Here is a 16,134-nt window from a genome sequence, read left to right on the forward strand (position 1 = left end):
GAATTGCGTGTTAAATTATGCAATAGCGAACATCTTCAGTGCCTTCAGCGCTTTGATTAACTATGGTAAATGTTTATATTTTAAATTTTCTAAACTTTAGGAAATAAAACTGAATATTAAGAGAGCACAAAAACTATTTTTAAAAATGTGGAGATTATTCACTAGGAAATCAGAGATATGACAAGGATACTTATAACCTGCACCTGATTGTATAAACAATTAAACCGGCGGTTAAACACATACCGGCGGTTAAAGGTCGGTAACTTGTTGGTTACTGGTCGGTAAGCGTTTGTATAAAATTTGGTTAGTTATACCGATCGGTTAAAACCCAGTTAAAACATACCCTGCTTCCCTAGGTGGGTAAGTACGAGTAACTGAGAGGTAACCTACACAAAATGGCCGCGGCGCGCGACATTAAAAAAAGCTAACCATCGACGACCTTCACAATTTCGACGAGTAAACAACAAATTGCAGCGACTGAAACTTTATTTGACTTAATTTACAGGGTAATACAGTTTCCGACTTCGGACGACAAATTTAAGGACGCACAGAACGTGTTTTTTATATTCTGTTATGGGTATGCCGTGTGTGATCCGATGCATCAATGGCCCCCATGTTAAAATCATTTCTCCGAGAACAGGGAACGACAAAAGTACAAACAAAAAACAAAACACGTTCGAACTAGTATCTTACCTTTAATAATCCTTTAAAATCCATAAATAATCCATTTAATTCAATAATTGACGATTTTGCATCTAGGGTCTTTAATAATTAGCAAAGTTAAATAAAGACCCTTATGCCATCCTATCACTATATTCAAATGAGTTTAATAACTCTATAAACTTTCTTCTTCGTCACACGCTACGTCATGTACTCTATGTACATTACTGCTGTTAAAATGAACCGGAGCAGTTTATCAAATAATAGCCGTTGGTGAACTCAGTTGCATTTGCAGATTTCTGCATACAAAGATATATTTAAACTTGAACAATGTTTAATTTGTCTATGGTAAATTCTCTTATTGTACAAGAAATAATTTAATATTTTAATAAACAAAGAATGGAAAACATCCCATTACACAACAGATAAATGAGTGCATTATACCCGTGTACAAAATGGGACATTCCGAATTCCAGTGTGGTGCTATTTTTAACATCTTATACTTTACACATCTCTATGCCTAACGTGAATTAACGTGAATTAAATCGGAAAGCAAATAGTGCATATTATTTATAATTGTGCGATATTTGTATGGCTTGTTGTACATTCTAAAATGTCAAAAGTATATGCACGGGTTATAAACAATGCACATTGAGCGAAATAAGGAAACTGTGATAAATTGACAATTCAAATGTCGTTATGCAATACATTTACATGTGAAATAAGTTGCATTTATAATAAATCGTCAAAAAGACTCTCACTTTTCTCAATTTCAATATGCAATATTGGACTACAGACAGAGTGATTTTCTGATGTAATTTTAAGTTAATGATATACTCATCTTGTGCTTTGAATGTGTAAAAACCGTTATTTTGCTAAAGATATTATTTCCCGTAATATTTTATAACGCAGTCATGAAAACGGGATATAAGCCAAATTAGAAGAATAGGCTACAATATTTCAACGACCATGTATAATTTCTATGTAACATCTAGAAAACGAGAAGAATAGACGTCTTTGCAAGCACTCTCTTGCAGTTTGGAAGCACCAGGGATTCCGCTAAATGATGCAAATCCCGACATCATTATCAATTTGTCCCTGGTCATTTTGATGAACTCATAGTTAAAATGTACACTTTATTTTATTGTGAATTGTAAATGAATTTGATAAAAAAAAAAATATTCATGTCCCTGTTTATTAGCGTGACACTTCGCGCGAAAATTACGTCATTAGAAAATGCATTGTGGGAATGTTTTGGTTAAAGTTACCGGTGGTTAAATTCCACTATGCGCGGTTAGGTTACTTTGCGGTATATTGTGTTTATACAATCGAGTTACCTTGAAGGTTACTGAACCTGAATAACCCCAAACTTACCAAGGTTTGAATGTAACTGAGCGGTAACTTTAACCAGCGTTTATACAATCGGGTGCTGGTGAATAATTGAAATGTATGGTTCTAATCAGAGCTTTAATTACTTTTTGCTAGTATTCATATTAAAATGATGCTTCAAAAAGCATTTTTTCTAAGTGTGAGTCTATTTGATATACATTACATGAGTAGATGTATAAACATGTTATGTGTTTTATGTGAGGTTTAATGGAGAAATAAATGCATGTAAAATGATCACAAAATTGCAATCCAATAGTATATGGTTTCTGGAAATCACTTTGGACAGACAAAAACATGTCTTCGACCGTTGACCTTAAAATCTTACATTTACCTTTGAATGTATATGACACATTGTGTGTTGTTGAAGCAACCTGTTGGTTTGTTAAAGAGCAAATTCATCGTTTGATGTCAAAGGTCAAAATAGAGCATCCTGATGTCAACTGTTTTCTGAGTTGTAACTTTATGCTCAATTGGAGGATATTCAAATAACTTCAAAGTAATTTGTCATGTATGTTAACCTACAGTGTTTATGAGACAGGTCTTCTTATTAACCCTGTACCACTTAGATACATAATTAATTTTGTAGTCCTTAAGAAAGTCAAATTTAATTACAGACCTTTCTTACTAGATTCAAGTTTTAAATGCTTCATTTCCAACTCTTAGATACTGATGAGCAGCAAACAGCATAAAACCTGAACAGCTGGCAAGTTACTTGCAGGCTGTTCTGGCTTAATGCTGTTTGCACATAGCAATTTTCACTTTGCTGCTGAGTGGGAAAGGGTTAATGCTCAACCCATTTATGCCTAGCGTCTAGAAAAAAGGCCTTGGCAAACAGTGTAGACCCAGATGAGACGCCACGTGATGCGGCGTCTCATCTGGGTCTGCGCTGTTTGCTTAAAGGACTTTCTGTAAGAAATATTCTAAATATGGAAATAAATATACTAGACATCCCTAATTTTGGAAATGAATTGATCCAATTTAGAAGGATCCAATTTAGAAGGATGGGAGAGTCCACTAGGAATAAATGGGTTAATTACTTTACTTTTCCTGACCTCACCATTAGGTAATGTATGAACCCATACAGTGGATGATAATTATCTTAGGCAAATTAATGTCTATTTAAATAGGCTTGTAGACCTTTTGTTGCTTACAAATAATCTTATACCATGACCTGTTAGCTTGCCCATATCAACCCCAGGGGATATACTGTACCCATATGTACTCATGATTTATAAACTTTTTTTGTACAATTAATTGTTCGATATTCAATAAATGTTTGGGTAAACAACATTAAAATAAGAATACATTTATTAATATGTCAATCAAATATATTGGTTATATTTTTTTTCTGTAAATCAAATGATAACATTTAATCCTACCATACAAGTGCCTTTACAATTATTACATGCATTTCATATTTATGCATCTATCCGAAGAAGAGGGGGTATATTGTTTTGCACATGTTGGTCCGTCCGTCCACCGAATGGTTTGCAGATGATAACTCAAGAACGCTTACGCCTAGGATCATGAAACTTCATAGATACATTGATCATGACTCGCAGATGAACCCTGTTGATTTTCAGGTCACCAGGTAAAAGGTCAAGGTCACGGTGACCTAAGAACCAGTAAAATGGTTTCCAGATGATAACTGAAGAACGCTTAAGCCTAGGATCATGAAACTTCATAGGTACATTGATCATGACTTGCAGATTACCCCTATAGATTTTCAGGTCACTAGGTCAAAGGTCACGGTGACTTGACACAGAATATTGGTTTCCAGATGATAACTCAAGAACGCTAACGCCTAGGATCATGAAACTTCATAGGTACATTGATTATGACTCGCAGATGACCCCTATTGATTTTCAGGTCACTAGGTCAAAGATCAAGGTCACAGTGACTCAAACCAGTAAAATGGTTTCCAGATAATAACTCAAGAATGCTTATGACTAGGGTCATGAAACTTCATAGGTACATTGATCATGACTCGCAGATGACACCTATTGATTTTCAGGTCACTAGGGCAAAGGTCAAGGTCACAGTGACTCAAACCAGTAAAATGGTCTCCGGATGATAACTCAAGAACGCTTACGCCTAGGATCATGAAACTTCATAGGTACATTGATCATGACTCGTAGATGAGCCCTATTGATTTTCAGGTCACTAGGTCAAAGGTCAAGGTGACTCGAACCAGTAAAATGGTTTCCAGATGATAACTCAAGAACGCTTACGCCTAGGATCATGAAACTTCATAGGTACATTGATCATGACTAGCAGATGACCCCTATTGATTTTCAGGTCACTAGGTCAAAGGTCAAGATCACAGTCACAAAAAACGTATTCACATAATGGCTGCCAGTCTACAACTGACAGTCCATATGGGGGGGCATGAATGTTTTACAAACAGCCCTTGTTCTTATTGCATTAAGGTAACTGCATGATGTTAATGCTTGAAAACCTATATTTAACCTGCATCATGTTAACAAATATTTTTCAGAGCTGTTTGAGTCTTTGCAAAATTTCAATAGCTCATCATTTAATCTCTTGGCAAAAGACACACAAAGTATGTATTTTAAAATAAAATAAAACTGTTTAACTAACAATGTGTTTGGATTGCATCCACTTCAAAACAGTGTTTGATATGGAATCCGGATAGTGCCATCTATAGTCTCGCCCTTCTTTGAGACACGACACAAGAAGCGATACACAATATTTTTCGCGACAGTCGAGGCGACGCATGATATTTTTTGCGACAGTCCCGGCGACGCACAATAATTTGCACGACAGACGTTGCAACACACAATATTTATAACACGATATACCGCCTTTTGGGCTACCTACACAAGGGCAATATATATCGCATTAAATATATCGTGCATCACCCTGACTGTTGCGAAAAAAATATCATGCATATATTGTGTATCGCTTCGTGTGTCGTGTCTCGCGTTCAAAGAAGGGCGAGATTATAGATGGCACTATCCGGATTCCATAGTTTGAGAATATTGCAATTGAGTTTTTGTATAGAGTAAGTTAAGTTTTAGAACCTGAAGTTGACTATTACTAAAATATTAAAAAGTGACCCACCTCCCTGCAACCAAATGTCAATATATGCAGTTATTCATAGTTAGATTAGTATAGCATGCCCTTGTGACCTTGACCTGTTTACCTGCAACTCCATAATAATTTATTATGTATTTTCAATCATGTATCATTCCCTCATACATGTGTATCATTGTGCAAAGTTGTAAGCGTCCTCGGTATAATCATTAGGAAACGAAATGGTCTAAATTTATGTCAGAACCTTGACCTTTAGTTTAAACCTATTTATTTAAGCTCGATTGCATCGAAAGCCTCAGGCTAATGTAAACGCTCTCGAGTCCGTAGTACTTGGTGTCTTTGGGGGAGATCTAATAACGCTCCCACGGTGGGGATTGAACCCCTGACCTCCCAGTCGCTAGGCGGACACCATACACCTTCTTTTCAATCACAGTAACTATCGTAAAAATTTGCATAATTGAAGATCAAAGTGTTCTCTTGCTATTGTTCAGAAACAGATCAAAAAGCATTTTGTGTTATAACCTGTGTGTCCGAGGCCTGTTGAAATCAAAATGGATGGGCATCTTCCCCTCATTCAGAGTATTCATCTTATTAATTAGCATAAATCAAAATGGATGGGCATCTTCCCCTCATTCAGAGTATTCATCTTATTAATTAGCATAATAGTATGTCAAAGCGTTCTCTACATACGGTGCCCTTGTCAAATAAAAACGCACTTTTTACCAAAACACACATTTAGCGCACTTAAAAGTGCGTTAATTGTGTGTTTTTTGTTAATATGTGCGTTTTCAGTGTTCAAAAGTGTATTTAAGTGTGCTTTTTGTGCATTTTTTCTTTTCAAGTGCGTTATTTTAGTGAAAAAGTGCGTTTTTTGTGCGTTTTCTTCATCTGTAAGTGCGCTTTTGAGTGTAGATGTGAGCAAAATGTGTGTTTTTTATCTAAGAAGTGCGTCTTTTATTTAGGAAGTGTGTTTTTTGTGTGTTTTCTTCATCTGTAAGTGCGCTTTTGAGTGTAGATGTGAGCAGAATGTGTGTTTTTTATCTAAGAAGTGCGTCTTTTATTTAGGAAGTGCGTCTTTTATCTAAGAAGTGTGTTTTAAGGTTTACAGATGTGGGTTTTTTCTCACAAAAGTGCGTTTTTCTATTTTGATGTGCGTCTTTTTTAAGCATAAGTTAGTCTTTTATTTCATAAGTGCGTTTTTATCATATGATCTGTTTTAAACGGATGTATCTAAAAAGACACATGTTTAACACACTTCTTAAAAAGTGCGTCTTTAACAACCGTTTAGCAAATGTTGTACAGAAATTGAACAAGAAACAAAATTGTTGCAGGCTCTCACAATTTATTTACATCAAATGAATAAACATAGACATATATCTCAGTAACCTGTAATAATATAAGGGGCAGTTTGAATAATTACTGGTTGTCCATATTAACCTGTTTAATGTTTACATACTTTATCATACAATTTCAATGCATACCCTATTGCTTACGTTTTAATCTCAAACATTTCTACAAATTTCCACCTAAATCAGACAGTGTGTAACTAATTAAAAATATTGAAAGTGTCAAAAGTATTATGTGGGCTTGATAGTATCAATTATATTTCCTCAACATAAATAAGTATTTGACCTTTCTTATACTGATATTTATACCCTCTACCACATTGACCATAAACATACATTTTAAAAGGCAATTAAAATAATATGTATACTATTAATATTATTTGCTAAAACCATTCAGCATGCTATATTTAAATATTTACAATTAAATATAATGTGTTAAGGGTCCTGTGTATTATTCAATAAATATTTTGGTGTTTAAATGACTGCCGTATCAGTATTTCTCAAATTATGCAATTTTTGGCTTAGACACAGCATGGAATCAGATAAGAGAATAGCCAGTCCCTATCAGTCCTCCATCTAAGCCTAACCAAAGACCTATCAATATACATATTGATAGGTCTTTGGCCTAACTAAGGGGTGTTGATATACTTTTGATTTGTTCAGGCACCATCTATTTGAGAACCACTGATGGGAAGTTATTTTTTTGAAAACAAGCAGCATCAGCAACTGACTTTAAGCTAGAATTAAGACTTATTATTCTAGTGTAAAATGTCTTGAAATACTTTCAGCATGAAGTATTGTGTGATGAAAAAATGTGTATTTACTACAATGTGTAAATCAACAATAAGTTTGTTGCAAAGGAGATTAAAAGTGGCTGGTTCAAGACATATAAAGTGATATGGTCTAGTTCAACAACTGCCTGTATTTTTGGAATACTGAAGAACAGTCTGTTGTAACAGGTTCGTATTTTCAATTCTGCATCCCTTTTTTATTTAGTTTATTGAATTAATTATGATCATAATCATATTTATGTATTGTCACTGGGAAATGTAAATGGATGAGTAAATGTAATGCAATTTTAAAGAAAAACAACACCATTTGAATTATTATGGCTGTATTTTATGGTTATTGTCATCTTAAAGTTATTTATACCTATTTTTGGTCATTAATGAACAGATTTTTCCCCCATATTAAATGAGAACTTTTAAATTTAAAGGTTAAACCCCATGGTGACCGTGAAATTTACATTGATCAGAAGATCCTTTGGAAAGAATGTGCATCATCGCATCGCCTGCCAAAAAAGGGAGCAAAAGAGAGACTACCTGATGTATGGACCTGAATACCAGGTTTTACCCTGCACAAGCTGGCCGACATAAGGAGAACAGGAGTGGGAAAACCGCGCCCTCTCCTTGACCAAGAAAAGCTGGATTTGTTTAGAGGTAAAACTATACAGGGTACTGGTTATTGCATTTTAAAGGTGTCACAACTCCGACCAGTCCACACAGCAAAATGAGACCACATATCTTGGTACATTTTCGAACAGTATTTTCTATCAAACGTATTTATTTATGAAAAGCGTTAAGTCACATGTGATCAGGGGATTAAAATTGCAAAATAAACAACCAAAGACAACAATCAAACCAACTAGTTTTGATTTAAATTTATAATTTTTATAGCAACAAGATTACCATAACAGCAATATTCAACACTTACATTATAAAATATCTTTCAGGACCTGATCAAATGAGATCATGCACGAGACGCATGGCGCAAAGGCCATGACAGTATAATAGTTGCAAAGAAGTTTGACCGGCTGGTAACAGACTTGGAGAGAAAGATGAGAGCTGCACTCCGCCGCCTCAAAGAAATGCTGACAGGCCTTGATTGATATGCATCTTTCTTATTTATATAGCTGTTCGTGTGTATATACTGTACATGTTATTATAGTATGCTATTATTTTGTGTTTATTTATTAGCCGGATTTTTTTCGAAAAAATCTCGGCTTATAGATTGATGTTGTCGGGCGGGCGGGGGGGGCGGGCGGGGTGGCGGCGTGCTCGAAAATGTTAAAGTTCTTATTTCATGGTATAACTTTGGTATGCTTGGACCTAGAGTCTTCAAACTTGACATGAAGGTTGGCCAGGATTAACAGATGACCACTGGTCATTTCAAGGTCATTCATTTGAAGGTCAAGGTCACTGTGACCTTCAATATAAAAAATGTTAAAGTTGTTATAACTTTGGTATGCTTGGACCTAGAGTCTTGAAACTTGACATGAAGGTTGGCCATAACTAGTTAGTAACCACTGGTCATTTCAAGGTCATTCATTTGAAGGTCAAGGTCACTGTGACCTTGAATGTAAAAATGTTAAAGTTCTTATTTCATGGTATAACTTTGGTATGCTTGGACCTAGAGTCTTCAAACTTGACATGAAGGTTGGCCAGGATTAACAGATGACCACTGGTCATTTCAAGGTCATTCATTTGAAGGTGAAGGTCACTGTGACCTTCAATATAAAAATGTTAAAGTTGTTATAACTTTGGTATGCTTGGACCTAGAGTCTTGAAACTTGACATGAAGGTTGGCCAGAACTAGTACACCACTGGACATTTCAAGGTCATTCATTTGAAGGTCAAGGTCACTGTGACCTTGAATGTAAAAATGTTAAAGTTGTTATAACTTTGGTATGCTTGGACCTAGAGTCTTGAAACTTGACATGAAGGCTGGCCAGAACTAGTAAGTAACCACTGGACATTTCAAGGTCATTCATTTGAAGGTCAAGGTCACTGTGACCTTGAATGTAAAAATGTTAAAGTTCTTATTTCATGTTATAACTTTGGTATGCTTGTACCTAGAGTCTTCAAACTTGAAATAAAGATTGGCCAGTACTAGAAGATGACCACTGGTCATTTCAATGTCATTCATTTGAAGGTCAAGGTCACTGTGACCTTAAATGTTAAAATGTTAAAATTGTTATAACTTTGGTATGCTTGGACATAGAGTCTTCAAACTTGACATGAAGGTTTGCAAGCACACTTAGATGACCACTGGTCATTTCAAGGTCATTCATTCTAAGGTCAAGGTCACTGTGACCTTGAATGTAAAAATGTCTGGATTTCTGTGTAGGTATGTGAAAGCAAAACAATAAATAGTATTATTTCATCTAAGTTTATTTTCTTACATTTGATAATGAAATTGATGGAAACTTCAAACAATATGTTACTAATTTGCTAATAAAAAAATTGAGATCAAACTTTCCTAATTGTCAATTCAAGTTCATATTTGTGACCTTAAATGTTATTGTTGTTCATGTATATGCATGCATTTAAAACATAACACAAGGTTTGCTCATGCCTTGAAAAGTACTTACATTTCATTTTGACCTTTGAACAATATTTCAGTAATTTAAGTATTGCATTGACAAAAACACGAAAGGTACTTTCCTGTCATTTAAATCAAAAATCCGGCTTCAATGCGGTCATCTCCGACCGCGGAACTCTTGTAATCAAATTATGTTTATATTTATTTCATCAAATTGCCATTGATATTTAATTACTCATGTATGTTAAAAAATGTTGGTGTACATTAAAGTATAAAATTGAATTATCTTGTAATTATTAAAATACACAAATATATATGTTTATATAATTATTGGTTTTTATTGCATATCTGAATTTAAAAAAACTTTTAACAGCATATAAATGAATAAACTGTTAAGGCAAAAGATGCATCTTTAACGCACATGTGTGCTTTTTGTGAGTGCGTTTTTTGCTGCCATTCATGTGCGTAAATTGTGCGTTTTGTGTGGGTCATAACTGCGCTTAATGTGCGTTAAATGTGCGCTTTTTGTGAGTTAAATGTGCGCTTTTTTATTTAAAAAGCGCACATTTAACGCACATAAAAGCGCACATTTAACACACATGTGCACTTTTATGTGGGTTATAACTGCGCTTTTCGTGAGTTAAATGTTAAATAAAAAAGCGCACATTTAACTCACAAAAAGCGCACATTTAACGCACTTAAAAGCGCACATTTTACACACACAAATGGCAGTCAAAAACGCACTTATAAAAAGCGCACGTTTAACGCACATTTAACGCACATAAAAGCGCACTTTAACACACATGTGCGCTTTAATGTGGGTAAAAAGTGCGCTTTTAAGTGCGTTAAATGTGCGCTTTTTAAATGAAAAAAGTGCACATTTAACACACAAAAAGCGCACATTTAACGCACTTAAAAGCGCACTTTTTACACACATAAACGGTAGTCAAAAATGCACTTATATAAAAAGCGCACGTTTAACGCACATTTAACGCACATAAAAGCGCACATTGAACACACTTATAAAAAGCGCACGTTTAACGCACATAAAGCGCACATTTACATTTATCCACAAAAAGCGCACATTTTCTTGTTTGTTTTTGTTAAAAACTCACTCGGTAAGAAAAAGCGCACAAAAAACGCAGTGCCAATACCGCCACGTTTAACACACGCAAAACGTACTTAAAACGTACATTTCACACACTTTTTTGAGAAGGGTGTGAAAACAAAATTGTCTTCAGACCAATTAACTGATCATTCAACCAACCTACAGACATGAGCAAAGCTACATACCCGGGTCTTGGAATGGGGGCGTAATAAATCCCTAATAACTTACCATAATTTTTTTGAACGAATTAACCTGAAGCAAACATGTTTGTTAACCATTAGTTATTAAGCATAATCTGGCAATTTATGAAAACTAAATTGGTATTTATATTTTAATCCAGATAATGACCAAACTGTGATTGTTAGTTCTGTTCTATGCTGACCAATTTCAGCTGTAGCTGAAAAATTCCTCCAGTTCCCTTTATGATTTCTGGTAATGCAGGGGACAAAAATTCCACTCGTCCGCTCGTATTGACGAGTGAAATCTTGAAAGGACGAGTGAATTTCCCTAAAGCTCTTGTCCTACAGGACGAGTGAAAAAAAACTGATGTTAAAATATATATTTTCTGACCAGTAAGACTCTTTTTCATTAAATAAAATCATTTCTTAAAGCATATCTATTCCGAAAGTAGAACGAGAATGAACCGGAAATCGTAATTGTAAATTTTTATACAGCAGGTGCGCGTTGTTATGCGAGACTGTGTCCCGAGTAAATATTGGCTTTTTGGTGTTAACTTTGCGCGTCCATGTTGACAGGGAACCATCTGACTTCATTCATTGTAAGTATTGATTTTTTTAAAGAATTATTTTACTGCGAAGTACGGTTTTAAACCAGTCTGAATTTCATCTGAAAAATGTCTGACATACGAGCGTTCTTTAAAGGGGACAGGAGCGATGTTCAACCATCCGAAATGGAAAGCACGCAAGCATTAGAAAAAGTAAAAAAAATAATTTGTCTTCATTTATTTATTTTGTGTTCCTCATAAATAAAGTAAGTTAAACTTTCTTCTGTGATCAGCTGGCATGAATAACTAAGTAAGCAGAATTTTAGCAGTGATATAGGAAACATTGTTAGTCATATCAGTCCTTTGCCAACTTTCTTTCACACATATTTAAAGGACAAGTGCATGTGTTTGCAGGACGAGTGAAATTTTTAATGCACTTGTCCTGCAGGACGAGTGCAATTTATAAGTATTTTTGTCCCCTGTAATGTATATTACATAAGCGTTCAAAATTGTGTAATATATTGGGAAACGGCACTGAATAACATGACAAGTACATGTATTTGGCTGCATGATACTTTTTTAATGATATAAACATTTGAAATTAACAAAAATGTACAATAGTATGCATTATGGTCTAACAATAAACAGCTCAAATTGTTTTTATACAACAGTGTTATTTACATTTGATATAATAAGTATATATACTTTAGTTGTTCTTTATATTGTATAAGTGAATATTTCCCATGATATTGTAAAAATGAAATGCAACGTTTTCTTCTAATATGAAATTATTCAATGTAAAACATTAATTGTAATAGTTGTTTCATTAAGGCATTTGAATGTTACAACACCTTAACATGATGTAACAAAAAGTTTAAGGAATTTTATTAATTGAAGGAGTTTCGGAAAGTTTTCAGTAAGGAGCTCTGTGACGATGTGCGATAGGCCTTCTCCAATTCATTCTTAGACTTAATAATTTTCTTTTCAAGTCTGTTTCTTAATGGGACTTGTTCACAGATATATTCATGTTCTTTATTTTCATTCAATGAATTAACTTCACCAAAACTCATGTAACTAGAATCGTAGAAATAATTATGATAAATAGTAAAAAGATAAAAGGAGAAAAAAGCCAGCAGCGAAGCTAGAACCTTGGACCTCAAGACGCAGAAGCTATCATGATACGAGATTGGCTTGTGTAGCCTGACGTAGTTCTCATCAGCTTCCCAAACCCAATCTCGCCTTTGCTAGTAAATGTTCAGATATCTTTGCGGGAGTTTCACATGACATATATTGTCATAAAAAAATTAACAAAAAGCATTTTTCGTCTCTTTAAATCTAGGATACCAGCCCACATTTAAAATTTTGGCTTTTGGTATAAGCAACACTGATTTTTTATGTGTAAGCTTTATTTTTTTAAATATTGTACAAAATATTCCTTGATTTTGAGGGTTTATGGGGCTGTAATATTAATTGTAGTTTAAACTCTGTGTCGGTAATGCATGGTGAAGGGTTTTAAGCAGGCACTTTTTATCCTATTTTTCTTTCTTTTTATTGGACTCGTTCTTTTCCATTCTTTTTTTTAAACAAAAGCTCTAATATTCCTACATTTTTAAGAACAAAAGTTTGAACATGTTCATAGTTGTTTTCAGAAGTATGCAAAAAGGGAAAAATATCATATCTAATATGATCTTTCTATAGGGAAGCAATTTTTTAAGCTGTTTAATTGATTCGGCACTGCTGAAAAAGTGATCAAGGTTTAGAATGGCTTTGTTATCTAAGAAACTCAGAAGCCCATGCACAAATTTGAACGGGTGTTTGAGTCTGTTAAAGAGTAATTTTTTGTTCAATAATATTTCCTTGTTTAAATTGTCATCCAAGAATACATGTGAAAAACTGAAATAAAAACATAGTGTCACCAGCCCTGGTCTGAATATATTTGATTAGAATAAACTAATTCAATAAAATGCAGTATAGTTGTATTGATATTCACTCTCCAGTGTTGTTTTAGTTCAGCTTGATAGCATTAGAAGCCTTAGAATTACAGAAAAGAAAACAATATTAAATGGAGATTTGAGTGCTAGGTAATTTCAGGTGCTGTGGACTTTTCTAAATTGTATTAGGATTATAATGGTGCTCTTGAGTCTGTTAATTAAAATGGCCCATGGCTGAACCTTTATTTTGTTTCACTGCCATTGTTTGAGATTTCTAGCAGAGTTATTTTAGAACAAACTTAAAATAATTATGGTTTGCATTTAAAACAAGTATTTGATTAGGCGTACAAATAATGTAGTGAATTTTGCAAGTCAGTCTGCCTCAGCTACGCTGGGCGGAGCATGGTTGTATACAATTGATATTGGCCAATGAGAGCGCACTCTTTGCATGAGGGACAGCACTCGTAGGCCTGCACTATAAGGTACAGTTAAATTATGCAGACAAAATGCGTGGAAACATTGGTGTGATGGTAGAATGCTGGCTTAGAGATAGAGATGTCCCTGCTTCGAATCCCTCCCTGACCACTGGAATTTTTCTGAACAAGAAATTTATTCCATATTTGCTCCTCTCTTGGACATTGTGCGTTGTATGCAAAAAACAGTTAAATCATTTATTCGACTCATAAAGAATTTTAACGAATTAAGTTGAATTCATTATATACCACTAAAATGTTTTGTCGAATTCTCAAATTGGCATAAATAAATATGTAAACCGAAACACGCTTCTGAATTTTAATGTTAACGCGACATAAACAGCGCTTCCTGTTTTTCTGCTGTTTCTGTGTCTCAGTAAAAAGTGCGCAAAAACTCTGCAGACATGTTCAACGTCATGTGAAAAGTGTGGGTGTATTTATTGAACAGCAAGTCAGGCAACATACGTGTGTTCAGTTGGAAAACCTCGTCTCGATTGGACATTATTTCATCACATCTTTTAATAGTCACATATGCCAAAATTCATTTCCTACTTAAGAAAAAGGCGAATGTTTATGTTTATGAAATTCTTGAGTTTACTATTAAAGATGAAATATACCGGATAATCTGGCAATTAAAAGCAACGGGAAAAGAAGTAAGTATGCAGTAATTGATACGAGTTTGACTGATACGGATGCATTGGGGAATCGATCGAGTTGGGATTATACGTATCTATGCGTGAGAAAAAGCGTTCAGCAATTAAATAAATGTTGTTATCCATGACTTTATAGCTTTTTTCTTAAAGAGTCATAACGGACCAAAATAACGTCATAAATAACGTACAGACTGGGCTCATCTCCCTATCCCCTCCCCTTCCACTGATGATGGCCCCGAGGCGTCTCAAAAAATCCTGTGGAAAGCAATGTTAGTAAGTTGTGACAAACAATACCCGTTAACAATTTGATGCGGTGCCAATTTAAATCCAGTGCATGTATATTTCATCATGTATATTTATAGAACTGATTTACACCCTTTTTTTTACAGCCGCGTGATATTAACCATTAACCATACATGTATGCAATGCAAAACCCGTGCTTTAAGAAACAGCGCGAAATTATTGCTGTCGTCTGCAATGTCAAGTGCCACAAGTTGGTCTAAAAACCAGGGCAACTAGCTTTTTCAAAGCTTGAAACAACTCAATTCAATTAAACATAGAATACAAATTGGCGACTGTGGATCAATTAGGCTTAGGAAATGATTCAATTCCGGTTCACAACACGACAAGATGCATTAAAAGTCTGTCATGTCGGCAAAATTGTTGCTCAATAATTTAAAGAAAATTTATAAAGTTTAAGATACACATAACACAACATTTACATGATTCTAGGCTTGTTATTCTTTAGCAAGGCAACCAAAATTCTAAAGATGGTTGCAAGTGCAGCAACCAATTGTGAAAAAAAAGAGACATAGTGTTGTTATTTTGTCTAAGTTATCTCTATAACATTAATACGATGGTAAACAGTGCACCCACATTATTGACCTGTGCTTTAAGACACACTCTTAATAAATTTGAATGGGTTGTGTTCATTGCAAACTTGCGATACAAAAAGCTATAACATAATTTTGAAAACTGAGTTGCGTCTAAGATATGCAATAGCATACAAATTCAGTGCCTTCAGCGCTTTGATTTTAAGTTCTGGCTTTAAAAGGTTGAGAGTGGTTGTTCGACCTAAAACTATGAATCTATAATAGAGGTAAATGGAGTAATGGTTTGAAAAAAGAGACTTCAGTGAATATATTCAGTTACAGTTCATTGTAAGTGATTTAAATATTTGACAACAGCCTATATCTGGATTTTTCCTGAAATTACACAATTAATAAACTGTCTCATTTCGCATGTGACCAAACACTTGTGTAGCTCAAACTTGCATTTATATAAGACTACAAAACAAATTCACATTAATTGTATATACCCTTATGAAACATATCACAGATTCAATTGATTATAACTTTTAAATAATAATGAAACATTGTTTCTTATAAGCATAACTTATTTTCATGGCGAATTTGTTAATGCTTTATACTGGTTGATGAGTTTTTGTGTTGGTGTCCACTAGGCTCAACTCA

The 16,134-nt window shown here is 34.4% G+C and overlaps 2 protein-coding genes and 1 long non-coding RNA gene across 5 annotated transcripts in view; 2 read left to right on the forward strand and 1 right to left on the reverse strand.

The window, feature by feature from the left end:
• LOC127871974 (uncharacterized) overlaps positions 1-16,134 on the forward strand; it is a 341,340-nt gene that overhangs the window by 229,880 nt on the left and 95,326 nt on the right. The window lies entirely within an intron of this gene.
• LOC127871991 (uncharacterized) overlaps positions 1-16,134 on the reverse strand; it is a 77,310-nt gene that overhangs the window by 24,716 nt on the left and 36,460 nt on the right. The gene's annotated exons all lie outside the window — the stretch shown is intronic.
• Positions 7,339-7,739, forward strand: LOC127872014 (uncharacterized). The gene is made up of 2 exons (XR_008045676.1): positions 7,339-7,411; positions 7,669-7,739. It is a non-coding gene; the product is annotated as an uncharacterized LOC127872014 (long non-coding RNA).

This window comes from Dreissena polymorpha, chromosome 3, assembly GCF_020536995.1.
Source record: "Dreissena polymorpha isolate Duluth1 chromosome 3, UMN_Dpol_1.0, whole genome shotgun sequence".
Lineage (NCBI taxonomy): Eukaryota > Metazoa > Mollusca > Bivalvia > Myida > Dreissenidae > Dreissena > Dreissena polymorpha.